The sequence below is a fragment of the Eptatretus burgeri genome, chromosome 18, assembly GCF_056783735.1.
Source record: "Eptatretus burgeri isolate ZD-2024b chromosome 18, Ebu_testis_v1, whole genome shotgun sequence".
NCBI classification, from domain to species: domain Eukaryota; kingdom Metazoa; phylum Chordata; class Myxini; order Myxiniformes; family Myxinidae; genus Eptatretus; species Eptatretus burgeri.
Genome location: NC_140978.1, coordinates 34048094 through 34064359, shown reverse-complemented (window position 1 = coordinate 34064359; position 16266 = coordinate 34048094). Strand labels below are relative to the sequence as shown.

Sequence of the window (16266 nt, the reverse complement as noted above, 5' to 3'; positions counted from 1 at the left end):
GTCGCCACAGCAGATCATCCGTTATGATCCGCATCATGATTTGGCACAAATTTTTACACCGGATGCCCTTCCTGATGCAACCCTGGTCGCCTCTTACAACACAGGGATATGGTACACCTATTTTAACCGGGGTATACACCGGCCCAGTACAACTGGTACTCATTTCGCCGACCTCGGGAGGATGACAGGCTGTCAACCCCCTGGTGTATTAATTCAGTGGCCTGACGGGGCTTGAACTCAGGACCTTTTGGATCCCAAGCCGCTGCCCTCACCACTGCGCCAAAACCAGGCTATTGAGTCACTTATTGGAGAATCCGCTCTTAAATATAGATAATCACCTCCTGCACTTAAATTGAAGTAACGATTTCAGCTGCTCAATATGTGACTCAAAATGCAGTAATCCACCAGAGAATGATTGACGCGCATGTGCAGAAACCCGTGGCAACAATGGTCATCGGGGCAGGGAGCACTCGGTGTAGAAAACATGAGGAACACCTTCCTAATATTGAGTTGCTCCCCCTTTTGCCCTCAGCACAGCCTCAATTTGTTGGGGACATGGACTCTACAAGGTGTCAAAAGCATTCCACAGGGATGTTGGTCCATGTTGACTCCAATGCTTCCCACAATTGTGTCAAGTTGGCTGGTAGTGGATCTCTACTCTGAATAGCTCGTTCTATCTCATCCTACAGATGCTCAGTTTGATTGAGATTTGGTGACTGGGCAGGCCACTGCAGTAAACTGAATTCAGTCATGTTTGTGGAACCATTCCTGGACATTTCTAGTCTTGTGGCATGGGGCAATATCCTGCTGAAGAAATCCATTCACAGATGGATACAATGCTGCCATGAAGGGATGCACCTGATTGGAAGTGATGTTCAGATTTCCTGCGGAATTCAAACGTTGCTCCACATTTATCAAGGGGCCCATTGTGTGCCATGAAAACACACCCCACACCATCACACCGTCACCACCAGCCTGCAATGTTGACACATGGCATGATGGATGCATGTACTCATTTGGTTTTCTCCATACCACAGCCGTTCCATCAGCATGAAACAGCAGAAACCAGGCAATGGTTTTCCAATCCTCTAGTGTCCAGTGTTTTCATTCCTTTGGCCACTGCAACCACAAGTTCTTTATTTTTTTGCTGAAAGTAGTGGAACTCTGAATGGTCATCGGCTGCCATACCCCATTCGTGTCAAGGTAGGACGAGTTGTGCATTCTTTTTTGGGTCTTTCAGCACCAATGTTGTACTGGACTGTCAGTTGACTAATTTTAGCCCATCTGTTTCTCTGCGCAATTAGTGTCAGCCTCCTTTGGCCTCTTTCATCAATGAACCGTTTTCGACCACTGGCCTGCCGTGAGCTGGATGATGGCTGGTGGGCCATTCTTCACATACATGGGAAACTGTTGAGCATGGAAAACGAAGCAGCGTTGCAGTTCTTGACACACTCAAACCGGTGTGCCTGGCACCTACTACCATACCCCATGCAAAGGCACTTAAATCTTTGTCTTGCACATTCACCCTCAGAATGGCACACATACACATTCCATGTTTCAATTGTCTCGAGGCTTAAAAATCCTTCTTTAAACCGTCCAAGTCTCACATCTGAAGAGCAAGACTGGAAGCACCAGGGACCAGAAGACTGGTACTTTCGTCCTCCTGCATAGGTACCGACAGCACCACACCCCATTACCCAGTGAATCCATGACTCCCCAAGCCCAACCCAGACGTCTATTGACCTCTGGCTCACAGTCAGCAGAGACATGAATTTCACTGCCAAGGTAAGTGAATCTCTCCGTGACTTCAACATCCTCACCACAAACAGGTACAGACACGATTGCAGCATCCAAGATGTCATTGAAATCTCGGATCTAAGTTTTGACCCAGGAAACCCATAATCACAGTGGCTGTGATGGCTCATTCAGTCTCTTGAGGGCCCTCATAAAGATATTCAGCGTCTCTGCAAAGGTGACTGCATTATCAGTGAAATCAAGATCAAAGATCTTCACATTCTCAAATGCTGCACCGCAGCTTGATTTCTCAGACATCCTCCCCAGAATCCAATTCATACAAGAGGTGAAAATTGTGGTGGTCAGTACACACCCCTGACAAATTCCATTAACAACTGGAAATAAGTCAGAGGTGGAACCACCAAACCTCACAGCATGCAGTACCAGAGTATCGTTCAGACATCAGATTGATCAGTTTTGGTGGCACCCCACGAAGACCGAGAATCCTCGAGAGGGCATCCGATTCACTGGATTGAACGCTTTGCGGAGATCAGCATAGGCTGTAAGCAGCCCCCGTCAAAACTCTCGACTGTGTTCGGTGAGGACCGGAGAGAGCAAGGATATGGTCAATCGTTTACCTCTTTGGTGTGGTCTGACTGCTCTGAGTGCTGATGCTCAGGCAGATAGTGGCGAACCCTTTCAATAATTATCCGACAAAAGACCTTGTCCATCACTGAGAGCAGCGTCACGCCTCGATAGCTGTTGCAGTCCTGGTGATCACCCTTTCCAGAGAGAGAGAGAGAGAGAGAGAGAGAGAGAGACAACAAGCCCCCTCTTCCAATCAGTTTGGATGATGCCTGTGTTCCAGACAAAGCACAGAACTGCATGTCACGACACAAGTGCAGCATTTCCACCAGCCTTCAGAAGTTCAGCATGGATGCCACAGATCCCAGGAGCTTTACCCCCTTTTAGCTGGTTCACCACAGCCTCTGTTTCCACAAACTATGGTAGTTCATAGTTGATTGGAGGGTCAGCAATAGGGCTAGTAACACCCCTGACATCCAACTCGACAGCTGGTGGATCAGCCTAGTCCAGCCGCTCAAAGTAACCGAACCAGCGAGCCTTCACTTCGGACTCTTCTGTGAAGAGCCCACCACCTTATATTCCAACCGCAGTACACTGAGGGATGGGCTCAGTGGAATGCGACGCACAAATTCCTCTGTAAGCAAGAAAATAATCACCTGAACACAGGTGATGCTCTACCCCTTCACAGATTCCTCGCAAATAGGCCTCCCTATCCGCCCGCAGCGCATGTACAGTTTTATGCCTCAACTCTCTGAATAGCTCAGCTCTGTCACAATGCCTGGCCCTGCGACCCTTGTCAATGGTAACCAGTGTCCCTTTGGAGACAAAGTTCTTCTTCGCCTGACGGTGTGTTCAAAGACATCCATCGACAACATCAAGAATGGTAGTCTTGAAGGCACTCCACAACTCTTCTGGATTCCCCAAAACACCCAGACCCCTAAAATCCCCACTTCGACTGTTTGTAAACTCCTCAGCTCCCTTCTCATCCTTGAACTTGCCAACATCCAGCCTAGGCTGAGATGGTACCATTCTCCCAGATTTAAGTTGCAACTTCAGAGATGCTACAACAAGTCTGTGGTCAGTATTGATGGACTGAGCACTCCGGTGGACCCTGCATTTCTGGATCATCCTCCAGTTACCATCATTGAGCACATGGTAAATCTCCTTTGCCACACCACCAGCATTTGAATACCAAGTTCAGTGATGAGCTTGCGGGAACTGAAACCATGAACCAACCAGCCTAAGTCCAAGACTTCTTGCAAAGTCAAGAAACGTAGTGCTCTTCTGGTTCACAGTTCTCGACTCATGGGGACCAACACACATCTCATAACCATCCCTATCAGTTCCAATTGATCCAATTAAATCCCCCAAGACTAGAAGAGTGTCTCACCTGGGGCACTGATCAACCACAGACTTGAGCGTGGCATAGAATGCGTCCTTCACGGTGAGATCACACGCCTGAGTCGGAGCATATACAGAGACCAGGGAAATGACACCCAAGCAGTGACAAATCTTTAGTCTCATAATACGCTCGTTGACCGGTGTTACCTCAATTATAATGGGAGTCAGCTTATTAGACACAGCTACAGCAACTCATTTGGGTATAGTAACCATCAGAGTGACCAGACCAGTCATAGGTATAACTACCCACCATGATCTCACCACTATCCAGTGTCCGAACCTCAGAGAGTGCTGCAATATTGATGTTCAAACACTGGAGCGCAGATGATATCAGAGATAGGGGATCATCCTCTCTTTGGGATGGGACATTCGAGGCACCCACTTGAAGGGACCACCTCAGGTTAACCTGAGGAGATTGCTCATGATCTCATGATGTTGTCGTGATCTCATGATGAGATGTGATGCAATGATCTGGGTCTAGTTTCAAACTCAGACAAGACGGTTGAACCAATGGATGAAATCAACAGGACATTGGTCAAGGTATGCTCACCATTGTTGGGAAACATTGAGAAGCGGACGTTTCGGGCATCGACCATTCATCGGAGCAAAAGAGGCTCTGACAGAGCAAAAGCCTCTTTTGCTCTAACGAAGGGTTAACGACAGAAATATCAGCTTCTTGCTTCCCAATAGGTTGGATGTTTTCGTTGACCAATTTGAAAACTAGAGAGTTCATGGAACACCTTACACCACGCTGTCTTGATAAAAAGGACATGGGAAGGGTCTTTTCAACTCTTGCTTTGTGTTCTCTCTGTTTCTCAATCATCCCTCATGCTGGGAGCACAAGTGCAAAATTTGATTGGTCGAGATGGCGTTAACATTTATGTTCAAGTACTGCACTGCTAAACTGGAGGTTTTTGGAAGCGGCAAAAAGGCGGATGGACATTAAGCTGGGTGTCCCATCTGTGAGCATAACTTGGTGGACATTAAAGGCAGTGTATCTGGACTAGGTGCTTCTGAACAGCGATGGGAATGACATATCTGGGGCTTCTGCATGTTCAGAGTAAGTTATAAATGATGACAAGTCTGGAGACGGCGATTGTTCACGAGCAATGTACACGGTCCGCCTTTTTACTTTAGAAATCTAAAGATTTTATCTAAATCTAAATCTAAAGATTTCGTAAGTATATTGATGACTTCCGTCATCTGTTTGTTTGTTTGTTTGTAGGCACGATAATTCGAGAAGGGAAGAAGATCCCAATGTCAAATTAAACCACGTGATTCAGGAGGGTGATGGCTTGTGCTCTTTAGATTTTGGTCAAAATCGGTGAAAGGTCAAGGTCACAGTGAGGTCAAACATTCGATTTTTGATGGTTTGGTACAGAATCATCATAGAAACTTCTGGTTTGCGTCGCTACCTTCTCCAGATACAGCTTTTATTAGACAAGGTCAGAGGTCAAGTTGACAATTTCGTAAGTACCAGTCTATCACTGGTTGTTTTATTTTTTGACCTTCGAGGGGACGCCACAGGCAAACTGACGGGAATCGGGAAAAACGTAAATGATGAAAGTTGTAGTAGTCGAAGAGCACTACTTGCATACCAACTTTCATTCAAAACAGTTGAAAACCTTAGGAGCTCAATGGGCAATTTATTCATTTTTTTGAAATTTTCTAAGTTCGTGACCTTGTGACCTTGACTTTGGGACGAAAATGGAAAATCGAGCTCCGTGGGGCTATGCAGGTGCCATGGGCTAACCAAACACCAAAACCCCTGCTAGATTCGACAAACCCCCTCGGAGAAGATGCAACTTGAAACCGGCTACCCCCTAAAAACACGTTTTTTGGGCGTGGCTCTGCCCATAATGGGCGCACCACGCCCATTCTCCGGAAAACACAACTTGATCATGATACAAACCTCGCACCCTAATTTTATCAAGATCGGATCAAAACCCACGGAGCTATGTTCGGGACAGACAGACACACACCCATAACGAATATGGTGGTCACTTACTGACTCGTGAACCAATATTTACTACGGCAGTTGTGAGGGCCGTTAAAAAAATATATCGTTTGTTTTGTTTCCGAGGCCACAAGAGAAATTATAATAGATTTTCACATCCGTTGTTGAAAGTTGAAGTACGTGTGTGTGTTTATATATTCACTGCCACTGCTCGTTAGTACCAACAGGATATTATGGGACATCAACTCCTCTTGGTCTCATCCACGGATATTTCTCATATTTCCTCTATTTCTGTGAATCCGATTTTCATTGAGGAAAAGCATTTTGGATACCCATTTTGGAATTGCCACTCTCTCTCTTTCAAAATGTTGAAAATTATGTTTGAAAGACGATTTGAATTACAGATTTCCCGCCAGCAGCGGCAGGGTTAAAAGTACCTGGCAAGCAGAACCGAGCCAGTGTAAACACACAAGCACACACAACACATGCCCAAAATTCCTCGTTTGGCATTCCTACCTCATTTCGACAGTCACGTATTGGGGACGTTAGAGCAGTGATAGTCCCAACTTGCTCTTTTTTGTAAAGTGCTTTCAGGTTTTGCTTGTAAAGGAAAACGGTTTGTTTGTTGTTTGTTTGTTTCCTAATGAGATGCACCCCGTTTCAAGAACAACCAACCTCTCTTTTACAGGCATACCGAAAGCACCGGGACATAACGTAGTGACAACCAGGTGATACAATGTTTAATTGGAAGGTTAAATTCCACATCACCTGGTTGTCACTACTTTATGACCCTCTATTTTAAACCACAGCATTTCCCCAATTATTGGGAATGACGTTCAGATCTGGATAAACTTCACAGGATGGTCAGTCATTTCCCGAGGCAACATTTAAAGCAAGTAATTAATGACTTTTAGACATGGCAAAGTGAAAGGGGCTATAGGTTAGAGTACATACTTAACCTTGTGATACTTGATGCTACTCTGATGAAATTTTCACGAAAAGTAAAGACCAATAATTAGGTAATTAAGACAAGTTAACCCGATGGTTAGATCCAGGTATACAATCATCGTTTTGTCTTTTGCAACTCTTTTGGCCAATTTTGCTGTCATTTAATCCTATTGATGCCCCCATACTGAATCTCGTGCCCATAGAAAGTACAATCGAGAAGTAGACATCAAGTTATGATACATTTCTTCCTTTTAGTACAATATTCAATCTTTCTTTAGGACAGCAGCACCAAAATGCTTCAAATTTGACATTTGCTTGTATGTGTAAGGAATCGTCTGCATTTTTTTTGCAAAAAACTATCTTCGTCTTACTTCATGAGGTATTCAACTGGCTTTGGACCCACACTTGTTCTGTCCGAGACTCCACATCGAAACTTTCGTTGTGCTTTTGGTGCCCAATTCTTTAGGACGTGTGCGTAGTCAGTGCAGGACGTCATTCTTTAAAAAGCTTTGTTTGTCTCCAAGATACAGGTGTCCCTGACAGGTAATCATCACCAGACTGTACAGCCAATCACCTGTTACTTTCAACAGGTTGGATGTTTTTGTTGACAATTAGAAAAAAAACGAGGGAGTTCATAAAACACCTTACCCCGTGCAGTCTTGAGAAAAAAAGGACATGGGAAGGATCTTTTCAATCTTGCTTTGTGTTTTGTCTGAATCTCGATATTCCCTAAATCTGAGAGCGTCAGCGGCAAATTTGATTGGTCGAGATGGCATAACATTATGTTCAAGTACTGCTGAACTGGAGATTTTTGGAAGTGGCAAAAAGGTGGTTTGTGTACTACAGTGTTCAAGTGTATAATTAAATTTAAACTTGAAGAGCACTTGGAAGAAGGCATGCCTCCGCCATGTAATGCCTGATCCACAAGAACATATCGGGCCCCAATACATTTTTGAAATATCGTGCTATAGAGTACTATATCGTTTTTGGCCCTCTCTCTCAACGGTGAAGAATCACTTAGAAAAATTAAATAACTCTTGTATCCAGATAATTTTAATCCGAAGCTTACCGTCGTTGATGTAGCATCTTTTACACCGCCTCATTTAATATGTGATATTAGTTCTTCATGCCTGGTGTTGGCTTAATGGTTCGGGTGGTGGGCTGGGGATCATCGGGTCCTGAGTCGAAATCCAGCTGAGCTGTTGAATTAATACCAGGTGGAGTTGATTCTGCCTGTCATCCTTCCGAGGTCGGCAAAATGAGTGCCAGCTTGCTGGTATACTGTGTCAGAGTGGCGACCCGTCCAGGATTGTGCCCAATAGCCAAGGAGACTGCTTAAGCAGCACCAATGTTCTGCAGAGAGTATGGTCCCAATGGATGGATGGATTAGTTCTTCTATGTGGCTCTGAGGTCCTGCGAGTAATCAAGTTAGACATGAGCAAGGTACAGTCCTTCCACAATGGATGTCTTCGGAAAATGTTCCACATCTTTTGTCTCAATCAGATATCCAACAAACACGTGCACAAAAGAACTGCCCTAGAAATCAAGTGTCGCCACCTCCGACGGCTTGGCCATGTGTTTAGAATGTCCCCTGACCAAAACCCCAAGGCTGCTTTGAGATGGACACCATCAGGAAAGAGAAAACCAAGCAGCCCAAAAACAACTTGGCAAAGGACTATGGCAGCTGAGTTGGGTGATTATGGGTCGATCATGGTGCGAGGCACAGAATGTAGCCAAGGATAGAGATAAATGACCAAAGCTTGTCGGAGCCTTGTGTCTCATTGGGACGAAGATGTAAGTACAAAGTAGCAGTTGTTAGTGTTCTTTATGATGTCGCTAAAAAGAGTAACTTTCCTGTATGGAATAATTTTTCTCATTTGTTTCACTGCCAGACAGGCAGACAGAGTAAAACAATTACCTTACTCCTCATGCTTGACCGGGACGAGACTCCGTACAATTTGTCAAATTCATCACTAAATTCCCACTAAACTGTAAGTTCATGTTCCGATTTGTGTTGTACAGTGTTCAAAATATAACATTCAATTTATATTAAGTAGTTCCTCGACCATAGATTGACGTCTGCAGATAGATAGACAAAGTGAACTGATTGCCGAACCCCAGTTTGTACGTAGTGCATAACAGGGGTGGATCCAGAAATTTTTTATTGAGGGTTCACTTAAGGTTAAGATGTTCTCAAATTGTGAAGTATTCCACCAAGCCTTATTCAAGTCAATGTAATAGTCGAGGAAAAACCGGTTAATCTATCAAGAGATAGCAGCATCCGACCACAAATTCACATTCTCCATGGGAAAATGTGGGAATATCGAGCGACTTGACGAAAAGGCCTCTGACCTGTGAATAACTAATTCTAAAGAAAACTGAAGATTTTTGGAATCTTTGTGACGGATCTTCACAACAACGATGTAAATTAAAAAAAATGTTTCCAAGACAAATTAATGAAAATATAGAACGGACAAGCACAAAATGTGTCGAAATGACCCCGAGCACAAAACCTAAACTCGCCATTGAGGATCATCAGATCATCTATCTATAATTCCAGCAATCTGTGTGTGTGTGTGTGTGTGTGTGTGTGTGTGTGTGTGTGTCTGTGTCTGTAATCACTGTTTCTCGACAACCACTGGTCCGATCTAATTGAAACTTGCCAGCTATATTGCTGGGGACCTGAGTGTGTGCCTTTTCAAGGTTTGATATTAATCTGACAAGTGGTTCCCAAGTTATGGCCATTTATTTACCAAACCAATGACAGGACACATTGCTGTGTAGGCGTCGCCAATGGGGAAAGGGAACTATTTAGTTACCAATGACAGGACACGTTGCTGCGTAGGCGTGGCCATTGGGGAAGAGATCCTCAGCTGCGTTCCCCATTACGGGTTACAACAAACGGACTTCCGGATAGTGATGACTTATTGTATTACAATAATTTCTCGATTTCTTGTGCGCATTTATAGATAAACACAATGGCCCAATCCAGTCGTCATTTACGAGAGCGAAGGAACGGCCTGTGTGGTTGTTGTTTCTAGCACGTGGTTTGAAAGTTTTTTTTTTTTTTTTTGCACGTACGGCCACGCACGTTGGCCATGCACGAGTTCATTATAATAACGGACGATGTAACCACTGAAACTTTGAACTACCTGGTGAAATAGTTCAGGATTGTACGGCGCTTTGCTGGAGGACACGATCCTGAAAATGTTGCCTTTCTCTTTGGAGCCAGAACGAAACACTGAGTCACAGGGATTAATACAGAACAAGCGGCAAAAAGTATCGCAGCTCAGATTAATTGCCAAGTGAAAGCAAAAGATCTGCGATTGCCGATTGTCCGGTGATATCTCGCACGACGATCACGTGGCGCAATTGTAATGGCGGAGGGAAGGGGTTGTCATGTGCACCCGGTGAACACCCCCCTGGATCCGCCATTGGCTGGCTATAAGCATTGGTTGTTCCCCCCTCTTCGTTCCCTTACTCGCAGCCATCTTGATTCTCAGCAGGTGCATTGAAGCGGGAATCACGTGATGATTGCCGAGAGACAATAATGTAGAGAAAAATATCTCAAAGATAATGAGTCTGCACACCTTTCCCTGCCTTTCTTGAACAACAGTCCAGTTCTCACTTTGCATCATAGTGGGGCAACTTAGCATAACAATTGTGCATTTTATGAGGAAAGCACCAAATTTGGCACACTAGTAGCCTATCATATTATGCACAGATTTGGATTTTGGGCCATCTCAAATTCAGTCGCTGATGGCTGTGGCAGCCATTTTCCAAAATGGCCGCTAGCGGTTACTATAATTTCACTCTAACATTGGTTTGAACATTTATTAAAAGCTGAATTAAGAAAAACATAACCTGTAGCCACGTCAAGTTTAAAGATAGCCGCCATTTTGCAAGATGGCTGCAAATTATTTGTTGTACCGGACGACTATGTCACTCAGAAATTGGTTGTTGAGCACTGTGGCAAACGAATCAAGGGCTGCGTCTCATTCATATGAATACCGACATCTCACTCATAGAAATTGATCGAGAGATGTCTGATTTAAATGTTCTGAATCAGTGACACAGTCTGCTCTGTTCATATTCTCTCAATTTTGTGAGCACTCCCCCTCACACACACACAGAGCTGTGCATTCAAGTGCGGCCTTTTTGCACTTGCAACGCTTCAGACAGCTCTTCTTGCACTTGCACGATACTAGCTCATAGCAGGTGTGGGCTGCTTTGGGTAGCTTCGTCCAGTGTGGCTCGTACACCCACTCGTCATTCTTGACCCAGCCCCAGCTGGATGGAGGAGGCAGCTCTGGCGTTGGTAGCAGTGTTTGACCCCACACATGGCCTCCTTGGTAGGCAGCCCTCTTCACATGCTCCTCCAGAGCTGCCTTGGTTGGCGGGATCAGCTGCGCGTTGTTCTTCTTCGCGAAGAGTTTCTTCCGGGCCTTGTCAATGTGGTTGCACGTGCTGGTTCTGTCATAGAGCAATATGACGAACCTCTCGATGGTGTGCATGACATCGTCTGGTATGCCACTTGGTGCAGAGGATAGCTTCAGCAGTGCGTCTGTAAGTTCTGGTAGAATGGTCCAGATTGTCCAAGCAGTCTTCTTACCATGTCCAGCAAAGCTAGATACAGTGTCACACCCAGTCAGAGCATGAAACATTGGGAGTGCCTGTGCCTTCTCTGGTCCTAGGCCAGCTGCTATTTCGTGGGCTGCCAGGTCCCGAAAACTCTTCCCAGTGGCAAATGCTAGCCACAGTTCATCTTCTGGTTGCAGTCCCTGGGCCACTGACACAGCCAACACCACAACTACGGTGTCAACTGTCTTGATCAGTATCTTGTGGTGACCATGGTTGGCTGCATGGGATGCATGCAACAACATTCAACTGTCAGCTTCTTCGTGGCTGCATGGGGCGAGCAAGGCCAGGTCTAGCAGCGGTGGCTTGCTCAGGACTGCCTCTCCATCAGTGATAACCAGCTGCTAGTCATCCTGGTCAAACCACCTGAAGATAGCTTCTGATAGGAACTTGAACAGCTCGGTCTTGTTGGTGTCCACTCGGAGGAAGTTCTGCCAGTTTCCAGGTATAACTGCTGCTCTGACCACGCGTCTACACACTCCTTTTCCACGCTTTGATCTTGCACTGCCTTTCAGTGAATCAGCAACGCAGCGGTCCGAGACCAGGTCCAGGTGAAGCTTTGTTGACAGCTATGGTAAGAAGACATCCAGGGCATAGTCATCAAAGTTCTTGGCTACCGCAGGCTTCAGCATCTGAACAATGACTGCCCCATCAATAACTAGGCTGGTGGTATCAGGAGCCTCTGATTGGGCATTGGAGAACTCTTCAAAGCATTTGAGGAGATCACTCTTCGTACCTAGACGGAGACTTTCTCCATCGGAGAGAGCTGGAGGACACGCTTGATTCTCCTATCCCATAGTCATAAATACTATTGCCACTTGTAAAATCTTCAACAAACGCTGGTGACGACACATAGACAATTCACACCCATCATCTGAGTTACATGGCTTCATTCCCAATACGACCGAATTCATCCATATTTAGGTTACTTCAAGCCGATGTGCTGAGATGTGTTGCGATTGACTGTAAGAGTCAATCAAAACGCAGTTTCAGAAAACGGAAGGGTTACTCAACAAACTTACCAAAACAAATTAGCTTAGCCATGAAAATGGAAACTAGAATGGAAAACTACTTACAAATGGTTTGGCATTGCCGTCAATCGAACGAAGATAACCCGAAAACTAAAGAGTTATCATGGTAAAGATATCTCGCCAACACGCCGGAACGAAGAGAGAACTTCCTCACTCAGTAGCAAACTGGAACTGGCGCCGTGAAGGCAGAACGGAAATACATGCAGAACCTCGTAACCTGGTAATCCGTGATTGAGATAATCCTATAACCAAACTGCACCCCGCAAACCAAACTCAACTTGATGAACTACGGTGAACAATGGGATAGCATAGAGAACTCTATGGGCACAGAACAAAATAACAATGAATCGAGTCAACAAGTGTAAGCTGGCAACTCGACCGTGCGTGATTCAGGGGTCAATATGCACGCACACCACTTCTACTACCACGTGCCAAGCCAATAGTGCTATGAATGTTTATCATTGGTTTGCATTCAGAATCTGTGTCTTAATAAGACTAATTAGTCCACTTTAACTTTTTTTTCTCAACCAAATCAAATTGTTACTTTGTTTGACCATTATTGGACCTTTATTACTGAATAAACTTTCACTATCAACCTGCATTCCTCTCCAGAAAAGTAGATGTGTGTCATAACAGTAACCACTGGCGGACATTTTGAAAAATGGCTGCCACAGCCATCAGCGGCTGAATTTGAGATGGCCCAATATCCAAATCTGTTCATAATATGATAGGCTACTAGTGTGCCAAATTTGGTGCTTTCCTCACAAAATGCACAATTGTTATGCTATATTTAGCTAAGTTGCCCCACTATCACCCTCATATTGACCAGAGTCTCATGGTACAGAACATATATATCGGGACATCAACCTGTGCACATGTAGTGGGGATTACAAAACTGACTACTTTTAATATCCACCTGATGAAATCATTCATCCCGAGCAAGATTTATGGATGGAGGGTTTGCCGCACAAGGCAGGTGTCTAGGAGGATGGGAGTGGGGCAACTTAATTCAGGTTCAAACACACAGTAGGCAGTTTATCAAATCAGATTGACATAACATCGATTACCATGAGTGACAGTGATTTGGACCAAATCAGATCATCATAATTTCGGATGCAGCCGCTTTCCGCCGCTGCATAATTAGGATGCATAATTTCCGCCGCTGATGCATTGCTAACTGAAGGTTTGAGGAGGAACTTGTAATTTCTTGAGGATACCGGCGATAACTCGCCTCTTCACGAAGGACACCGTGGGATCTTTAACGTCCACCAACTAACGCTAACAGATGGGACACCCGGCTCTACATGCTTCCGAGCGACGGGACACACATTGATGAATTGCCATGTCTGTGAAACACCAGAATGGCAGTTTATAACTGGGCTGAGATTCAAACTCAGGCTTGACAGCTCAGAGGTGAGTATGCATAACTGGAAGCAATACCACCAGCCCACAAAAGCAGATACACACAACAACACACAAGGAACTTTGACACAGAAGGAGGTCATTTGGCCTAGTATAATCACCCACGCACGCACAAACTACCACCAAGCCCTGCCAACACCCCACTATCTCCAATGCATCCAGAGGTACCTGTCTAATTCCCATTTAAACCTATCCACCCCTTCACTGCCACTACCTTACCAGGAAGAACATTCCATGCATTATCCACTCTCTGAATGAAAAAGACTCCTGCCTTAAAACCGTCCGAACTCTCACCGTCTTTATCCTCAAGCTATGGCCCATTGCTCCAAGACTGCCCTTTGATTTATGTAATCTCGATATTCCTTGTGCTTCCCCAACCCCACCATGTTACATTTCTTTATGTTAAACTGGATGTGCCAGTTTTTTTCCCAATCTATTGAAGAAGCTAGACATTGTTGAATTTGATCACCCCCCCCCCTGCTATCCACCTTACCTCCAAGCTTTGCATCACCTGCAAATTTGGAAAATCGACTGAACTGATGTAAATTGATATAAATTATGAAAAATTATGAATAATGGCCCCATTACTCATCCCCAAGATGGCCCACAAACTTGTACACTGGCCTGCAAAAGCATTCACCCCCCCTCCAAAGTTTTCGCATTTTGATACCATCTGAGCTTATTTCATGATGCCTTCGAATCAAACTCAATATATATATAGTCTTCACCAACGACTCCAAAGTGATAAAGCCAAAAAATGCAGATAAAATGTGAATAAGTTAGATGTACAGAGAGAATTAAATGATTCTCAATTGCGTAATATTCAAACCCTTTGCTTAATTCACCAAAATCACTTCATGAGTAAATTACGTTTGAAAGGTTACAAAATAAGTGCAATACGTTTCACCTGTATTGCAATCAGTGGTTTAACTTAAAAATTAAAATCCCCCACTTTTCTAAGGAGTTTTAGGGTGAAACTCACTTGGTCAACCAATAAGTCAAACACGAAGTCCAAGGAGCATTTCAAAAGAAGTCAGACATGAAGTGGTGGAGAAGCACCATTCAGGAGAGGGTTATAAGAACATTTCAAAATCACTCATTATCGATTTAAGTACGGTGAAATCTATCATTATGAAGTAGAAGACGTATCATACCACCAAGACTCCACCCAGATCAGGTCGCCCATCCAAACTCAGCAGCTGGGCAAGATGGAAATTGGTTTATGTCACTGCAAATCCAACAATGAGTTTGGATGATTTGAAAGGTATTTTGTCCAAGATGAGGGTCAGTGTTCATCGATGAACAATATCCCATTCCCTTCACAAAGCTGGGCTCGATGGACAGGTGGCAAGAAGGAAGTTATTACTGAAAAAGACACTTCTAAAAGCTCGTATGCAGTTTGTGAAAACGCATCTTAATGATACTGCAGGCATGTGGAGAAACGTTTTGTAGTCAGACGAGGTAAAAATTGAACTTTTGTTCTAAATTAAAAGTGTTACGTCTGCTGCAAGCCTAACACTGCACATCACCCAGTTAACAGCATTCCTACTGTCGAAGATGGTCGTGGCAGCATCAAGTTATGAAGGTGCTTTTCATCAGCAGGGACTGGAGCACTTGTCATTATAGAAGGAAAAATGGATGGCAAAGTACAGGAGAATCCTTGATAAAAACCTGCTTGAGTCAGGCATGAATCTCAAACTGGGAAGGAGATTCACATTTCATCAGGACAATGATTCAAAACACAAAACAAAAGCCACACTGTAGTGGCTGAATAAGAAGAAAATAAATGTTCTTGAGTGGCCCAGTCAAAGTCCTGACTTGAACCCAATTGAACATTTGTGGCGATACTTGAAGATTGCAGTCCATCGATGATCCCCATCAAACTTGGCAGAACTCGAGCAATTTTCACGTGAAGAATGGACAAAGATTTCACCTTCTCACTGTGCGAAGCTGGTAGAGACCGACCCAGAAAGACTCACAGCAGTCATTGCTGAAAAAGGTGTTTCCACCAAGTACTGACCGAAGTGGCTGAATTTACAAGCAGTGAATTTTGATTTGTACATGTTTTTTTTAAGGCATTCCTTATTTTTAACCTCGTTCAACTATAAGTGCTTAGTTTGATCTCTTGGGTTATGAATAAAAAAGTTAATTTGGAAAAATTGTTTCTCCATAATTCATCTAAATGTGGCATTATTGGCCGGGGGTGAATACTTTTGCAGGCCACTGTATATACTTCCCAACCAGACATCCTCCCACTCACAGGCACTCTTCATTTCCTATCACTAAGCCAGTTCACTACATGACCAGGCACTCTGCAAGCCCCCACCTTTGATTACACTCTCGTATGTGATAAATTATCAAATGCCTTCTTAAAGTAAATATACACTACATCCACTGCACTTCCCTCATCCATCCAATCAGAAACTAATTTGTAGAACTCTAATAAATATAAACAACATCTCCCTTTGGTACATTCATGCTGACTCCCTTTAATTACTTTGTATTTATTTAAATGTTTCCCTATCAGTTCCTTAATTAACGTTTCTAACA

The 16266-nt window shown here is 44.2% G+C and overlaps 1 protein-coding gene across 1 annotated transcript in view; it reads right to left on the bottom strand.

The window, feature by feature from the left end:
* Positions 1-16266, bottom strand: part of LOC147008859 (protein Wnt-5b-like) — a 124461-nt gene that overhangs the window by 89535 nt on the left and 18660 nt on the right. The window lies entirely within an intron of this gene.